Below are 7,500 nucleotides of genomic sequence, written 5' to 3'. Positions count from 1 at the left end.
TGAAGTCATGATAATAATATCTGTGACCGGCTTCTCTAATTGCAAAATGAAACTTGACAGACTCATTCCAATGCACTTTTAGGGGGTATTTTTTTTTTAAATTTAATGTTCTTTCAAGTCCAAAATATTAGAGCCTTCTTAATGGTGGTTACACCGGAGCTGGAGTCGGAAGAGAGATGCACTTGTTTAGAAAGGAACACCTGGCCTAATCACATCAGTATTAAGGGAAAATTAATTTTCAAAAAAGGAAAAGAGATATTCACTTGCTTATAGTTTTAAATGGTTTTTTATTTGTCTGGTGAATATTGGTGGAGGACGAAAAGACCTGTGTCTGCAGAAGTAGAGAATGGGAACTGTGGAAAGCAGTTGCCAGCATAGAGATGAGCATGGGACGTCTCCCCACCCCAACCTTACACCATTAAATAAAATCTGAGGACTATATGCCTTCCACTTACTTCTGCATTTTAGACTTAAAAAGAACCTTTGTATATAGCATCTGCCCCAATCCCAGATTTTTTGCTAGGGGAAGGGAGAAAGAATGAGACGTTGGATCTGTATGTCCAAGCGAGTCATCAGTAATAGAATCCTTAGCTGGGTCATGCTGAAGGCTGTCTGTGCCCAGTGTCCCTCAGTCAACCCTTTTGCAGCAGCAAAGCCTTCCATACAGTGAAGCATGGACTGCTCTAGAACTGAACTACATCCATGATTTCAGTGAATGTGTCATCTTTGATGAGGGATTGAAAGGGAAACACAAAGACTATTGAAAGAGTCAATAATATCAACAGATGTTTAGAACAGCACAGGGTTCCTGTGCCTGAACTCTGAGGGCAGTGACCCAACAGGAACTTCTCTGTCCCGAGTGCCTCTAAACACAAGTGCTTTCAGACACCAGCAAAGATTTCCTTGAAGGCTTGCCAGACAACAATTGTAAATAACAGGTTTCATTTCTACTCTGCACTTGGATTCAGTCCCTGTGGAGACTCGAGCAAGAGGGCTCTGAGGTCAGACATGCTCTATTCAAGTCCTTGTCCCACCTCATTATACTGTGAAGGCACAGCCTTTGCTAAGCCTGGTTCCCACACTCCACAGCAAAGCTCAGTAGCCCTTCATGGGCCTTTGTAGACCCATATGAAATATGCACGCAGTGACTGCAGACTGCTACTCTTGTTTTCATTTTTTTTTTAAAGATTTATTTATTTTATGTGTATGAGTACAACACTGTAGCTGTACAGATGGCCATGAGCCATCATGTGGTTGCTGGTTATTGAACTCAGGACGGCCCGCTCGCTCTGGCCCACCTTGCTCCGGCCTGTGTAATTCACTGTAGCTGTCTTCAGACGCACCAGAAGAGGGCATCTGATCTCATTACAAGTGGTTGTGAGCTGCCATGTGGTTGCTGGGATCCGAACTCAGGACCTTCAGAAGAGCAGTCAGTGTTCTTACATGCTGAGCCATCTTGCCAGCCCAAGTTTTAATTTTTAATATTGCTGTTTTCTGGCAAGAATGCCATTTTCCTGTGCCATTTTCTGTTGTTTGTTGGACCCCCTATACATGAATCTGGAGGGCCTTGATTGAAGGCTAATTGGTCCTTCTGGGGCCCCTTCAAACATGTTTATACACGAACAAAAAGTATATTAAAATTTCTAGGGTGTGTCATTTCTTTTGATTAATTACTATATATTTAATAAAATGGACCAAAATTTCTAGCAATAGCCCCAGACAAAGTAGAGAAATAATTAGTTATACAAACGACATAGCCTATTCACTGTGCTCAAATCTCTCTCCCATGACCTTTAGCAATGAAACTTCCAGAAGGAGGTTACTCAGCAGTAAGGATGAGCGAGTTTTTCCTGGTTCCTGTTGTGTTAAAGTAAAGAAAGAAAGTGGTAGAAAGATCTGTGGCCTCAGGAGCGGTAATAATCTGATCTGGCATGCAGAGTGAGTGTCGCCACCCGTCTGGCCTGGGCTCTTGGTGGGGAGAGGAACTCCCCTCTTTACTCCCTTTCCTACACTCTAGAGAAGCATATTTTATAATTAAGAGGAGGCAGAGGAGTTAAAATGTTACAGGTCTCCTTTGGGAAGGAAGCCTGTGTGAAGTTCAGTTGAATTAACCTGAAAGAACTTGACTTTTTTTTGTCATTAATTCATCCAACCTATAATTATTGGACACCTAGTGTGGGCTTGACATTCTTCTGGACACTAAAGATAAAACAGGGCAATGACCCTGTTCTTGTGGGACCGGCAGCCTGGTGGAGAGAGCCATACAGAATGAGCTTCACAGGAATCCTGCAGTGATCCTATCCTATCTTATGGCATAGGGATGCCCTGAGGCTTGGTCTGGTGCCGTATGCACCCTGAGACCCAGGTTTAATATTCCCCCAGAGACTTTCAGGATGTGTTTGTGGTACACTGAGTACCAAAGCAATAACTTCCAGCTAAAGTAGAGAGTATTTTGACCTCTCAGAAATTATTTTCATGGCTGTGGGGATCTATTTTTGTCCTGCTTTCTCAAGTTCATGTTCTCTGTGGTGGCCAGCAATGAAACCAGCACCCTGCTGACGTGTAATAGAATAAGCTCTGTATCATCCATGGCACTGCAGCCTTGACATGCAGAGGGCCAGTCTTTGATCTGCCTAAAGTTGTTTTGTGCTTTAAGTCTTGGGGCTGCCTCTATGGCTCTTTAACACGTTTAACGTTCAGTATGCCTTCTTAGGTTTCAGTGTAGTTTGGGGGCTCAGGAGGACAGGGGATTGAAACTAGGTCAGTGCAGCAATGCAAATTTTAATAAAGGTTAGGGTGCTTAGATGAGACCTACACATGGGTGATGTTATTGGGTTGGTAAAGCTGTGAGCACGCCTTTAGATTTCTGGAGGCTGGCTGGTGGTTTGTAAAGGAGGGAGGCTAGTTTTTAACCTTAACCTCACATTTACCCCCTTATAAAAACATGAGACTCAAACTGAGCGTGTAAGGTATTGCATTTCAGCTGTGGAATGATGTGTCGTGTGAACATTTGCTTTTATATCTGGATTGTGTTTAGGCATTTGGAACGGGAACTCCCTCAAGTATGCAGATGACTCATTATTGGAAGAGAAGGCACCTTTATTTACAGTGGGACGATCCTGCAGATACCTGCCTAACAAAACTCTGCTCTCGTTAGTGCTGACTGTGGGCTGAAAGGTGCTTGATGCTTAGATGCTGTGCCAAAGCCCGCCAAAGAAGGAGTCCATTTCTAACCAAAGATTGTCTTTAGATCTAACCTGAATCACAAAGCAAGTAGACACAAGTCACCTTGTGGGACACTTCCTAGAACAGGTTGCTCAGATCCCTTCAAACTGTGTGTTGTGAAAGTCAAAGGAATAAAAGGACAAAAGTTAAGATGTTGGGAAGCTCCAAATTAAAAGATAACCAAGAGACATGATAGGCTGGTGACTGGGGCCTGCATCCAATCATAAAGGAAGCGAGAGGAGGGTAAGAGGAGGAAGGCAGAAAGAGATTGTCTACAGAGGACAATTAGGGGACAGTGGGGAAATCAGAACATAGTCATTTTATTACATGGTAGTTTTGTATTGGCTTGAATTCCTTGACCATTCATTATGAGGGAAAATGAATGTGTCTGTTCTTTGGAGATACTCATTGAAATATTTTGGATGGGAAATGCCATGAAGTCAGAAACTTTCAATTGAAAGCAAAAGGTAAGGAACTGTTGAGAGAAAAACAAAAGAAGCAAACATGAGATGTGGTGAATTTAGATGCAACCATATGGCTCTTTTTATTTATTACTTATTTTATTTAAGTTTTCACTTATTCACTTTATGTTCTACTCACTGCTCCCCTCCCTGTCACCCCAACCCACAGTCCTTCCACCTTCCCCTCTCTTCCCCTTTTCCTCTGAGCCAATGGAGGCCCCTTGGGTACCCCTCCAGCACTTCAAGTCTCTTTGAAGCTAGGTTCAAATTCTTGCTTGAGGCCAGACAAGGCAGCCTATCTAGCAGAACATAACTCATATATAGGCAACAGCTTTTGGGATAACCCCATTCCAGCTGTTCAGAACCCACATGAAGACCAAGCTGCACATCTGCTACATATGTTCAGAGAGGCCTAGGTCCAGCCTGTGTATGCCTTTGGTTGGTGGTTCATCTCTGAGAGCCCCAAGGGTCCAGGGTAGTTGACTCTGTTGGTCTTCCTGTGGAGTTCCTATTCCCTTTGGGGCCTGCAATCCTTCCTCCTGTTCTTCTCCGAGCTCCGACTACGGTTTGGCTGTGGGTGTCTGCATCTGTCTGAGTCAGCTGCTTGGTGGAGCCTCTCAGAGAACAACATGCTCCTGTCTGGCCTTTTCCCTTGCCACTTTTAATATTCTTTCTTTGTTCTGTAGATTTTGAGTTTTGATTATTATGGGCCAGGAGGGTTTTCTTTTCTGGTCCAGTCTAGTTAGTGTTCTATAAGCTTCTTATATGTTTATAGGCATCTCTTTCTTTAGGTTGGGAAAGTTTTCTTCTTTGATTTTGTTGAGAATGTTTTCTGGGCCTTGGAGCTGAAACTCTTCACCTTCTTCTATTCCTATTATTCCTATGTTAGGTCTTTTCATTGTATCCAAGATTTCCTGGATGTTTCGTGTCAGAAATTTTTTAGATTTCACATTTTCTTTGCTGGCTGCAGTGGGGTAGCTGTGCTTTGGAGGTGTCGTGTTGCCCTGGCTCTTGTTGATGGTGTTCCTTGGAGGGCCTTTAGCCATCTGGATGGTTTTGGTTCCTGGATGTTCTTGTTGTAGTCCATATTGGGGTGGGGAGGAACCTTGATGGTCCTAGTATGGCAGGTCTCTGATGGATATCCTTGGGCTGTATGGTTCTGGACCTACAATTCTGTATGTTCAGGAGGCTCAGGTCTGATGAAGGTGGGTGGAGAGGTTGCAGGAGAATGGAAGTCCCCCTGGGATGGTAGGCTGCTCAGGACAGCTTGGCTTGGCCCAGAGGGCCCAGAAAGCAGGGAAGATGGGTGGGGGAAGGGAAGCTTACCTGTATGGTTCAGGAGTCTGATGGAGGTGAAGGAGAGGCATCAGGAGAATGGAGATCCTCCCAGGATGGCAGGCTGCTCAGGGTAGTTTGGCTTGGCCCAGAGGGCTCACTCAATTTCTTTTAAATGATGGAAAGAGAGGAGAAAAATCCATTTGAAGGAAAGTATTGTAAGCCTCAGAACAGTGAAGCCCAGGAGGACAGACAGGATTCTGCGAAGGGAATCCTAGGCGCACATTCTCCTGCTTCTTAGACAATCACCAGCTGTGGGAAAGTGGGCTGTTGGCTAATACTCCCTTTATTCATCCCTTTAGGCCATCTAATAATGTAGCACAAACAGTGTGGCTTAAAACAACAGGAATGTATTGTCTCATAGCTCTGGAAGCCAGATATTAAAAAATGGAAGTGCCATGTGGTCCCTCTAAAACCTGGGTAAGAGGCAGGGTGTCCCTCTTTGCCTCCTCCTGGCTTCTGCCAGGTGTCAGCCACCGGGAGCTTCTGACATAAAGCTCCGGTGTTTCTGTCTCTGCCTGTCTTGCATGGTGTTCTCCCTCCTGCAGCTGCTGTATGTCGGTGTTTCTTCTGTGATAAGCACACCAGGCAGACTGACTTGGGGCCCCACCCGATGACCCCATCTTAAGCTCAATATGTGCAAAGACCCTGCTTCCAAAGAAGGTCACATTCATAAGCTTCAGTATCAGGATTCCAACATGTCTTTTGGGTGGACATAATTCAGCCCATACAAATCTCCCTAGTTGTTTTCCCCAGTCTCAGCTAGGCATGGGAGAGGGAAGGGGAGCTGCTGAATCAGTCAACACTGAGTTCCCTCAGCTCTGAGGCACAGGTCCTCCGCATTCTGCCAGGTTCAAGCCTTACTCAGCTTTGAGCAATGAAGCAATCCAAGAAGCTTAAGGAGGAGCAGGTCCCAGGACTCTGTGAATCACACACAGTCTGACCATTTGCAGATGTTAACACAAGGAAGCAGTCACATATTGCTCACAATCGCCTGTAGCACAAGTGAGCAGTCACATATTGCTCACAATCACATGTAGCACAAGTGAGCACTTACATATTGTTTACAATCACCTGCTTTGTGTTCATTTTTATTTGTTTGGATGGTTGTTGATCAGACATTTTCAATTTTTTTTCCTTCTGGCTTGATAGCTTGTATATTGCAGACAGCCTCTCAGGTACCCCAGACTGGCCTCAAACCTGCTGTACAGTGGGAAGTAACATTGAACGTGCAGTGTTCCTGGCTTCTGCTCTCTCAGTGCTAGGATTACAAGCATGTGCACCGTACCTTGTTTAATGTGGTGAGGACTGAACCTAAGGCTTCATGCAAGGCGAGCACAGTACCAAAGAAACTACATCTCAAAGCTCAAGACATCGCTGTGATGAGTTCCTACCGCCCCATAAAATTACAAAGATAGGATTTTAACGTTTGGAAAAAAAAGGTTTTAAACACTGGAAGCTGGGGATTGTGTCTGTGACCCCAGAACTTTGGAAGCCAAGTTCAAGGCCAATCTGAGTTACATAGCGTTTCAAATTTTTTTTTTTTAAAGCTCATAAGTGATTTTTTAAATGTTGTGCAGGCCATCGGCTAGAACAAAGCTCCCTTCCCTGTCTCTGTCCTTCAAGCTAAAAAAAAAAGCAAGATAAGAGAGGACATTCTGTAGCGCATAGTGTACTTTCCAACAGTCCTACATCCCTCCTCCTGGCTCTGCTCTGGGCATGCAGAGGAGGAAAGACTTTGAAGTTCTCAGGGGACTTGCAAGCAGAAGTGGGGGAAAGGACACCACAAATGGAGATAAAAATCTCTCTTCACTTTCCTGATGTCCCTGTGCTTCAAAGCCATAAGCCATGGAAAGGCAGAGTTGGAAAACGACACCATCTCTAATGTGACACTCTGTGCTCAAAAATGCCTTTTCCTGGCCTGTATTTCTCTTTGTGTCACTTCAGTTGTATACTAGGTTTATAACCAAAGCTAGGGGTTATGTGTGTTTCGTGTGGCACATGTCACTTGGGAACTGTAAGCAGAAGCCACAGCAAGGTGGAGTCATCTCCAAAATTCAAAAGTGCTGTTTCCCCAACGTTCAGTAAGGATTTAGATAAACTGTGATTCTCTTATAACGTCCTTGGGGCTAGAGAGAGCTCAGTGGTTAAGAGTACCTGCTATGCAAACATGAAGACCAGAGCTTGGATACCAGCTCCCATGTAACAGGCTGGATGCCGTACACATTACCTGCAAGTCTGCCCGTCAGCAGGGCCAAAGGAGAATTGCTAGGGACTTTTGGTTTAATGAGAAACTGTGACCTCCAGGTTTAGAGAGAGATCCTAACTCAAAAGTAAAAGATAGAAGATTATAAAAGTGAACAGCTGATTGATGTCCCCTTAGGTTTTCTGTGCACCTATCTATGTGTACTACACAGACACACACACAGAGAGAGAGAGAGAGAGAGAGAGAGAGAGAGAGAGAGAGAGAGAGAGAGAG

General features: G+C 44.5%; 1 long non-coding RNA gene across 1 annotated transcript in view; it reads left to right on the top strand.

Moving 5' to 3' along the window:
* Positions 1-7,500, top strand: part of LOC116088070 — a 19,173-nt gene that overhangs the window by 10,372 nt on the left and 1,301 nt on the right. The gene's annotated exons all lie outside the window — the stretch shown is intronic.

This window comes from Mastomys coucha, unplaced genomic scaffold (genome assembly GCF_008632895.1).
Source record: "Mastomys coucha isolate ucsf_1 unplaced genomic scaffold, UCSF_Mcou_1 pScaffold14, whole genome shotgun sequence".
NCBI lineage: Eukaryota > Metazoa > Chordata > Mammalia > Rodentia > Muridae > Mastomys > Mastomys coucha.
Note: the sequence above shows the minus strand (reverse complement) of the source record. Positions and strands in the feature narration are given on the sequence as shown.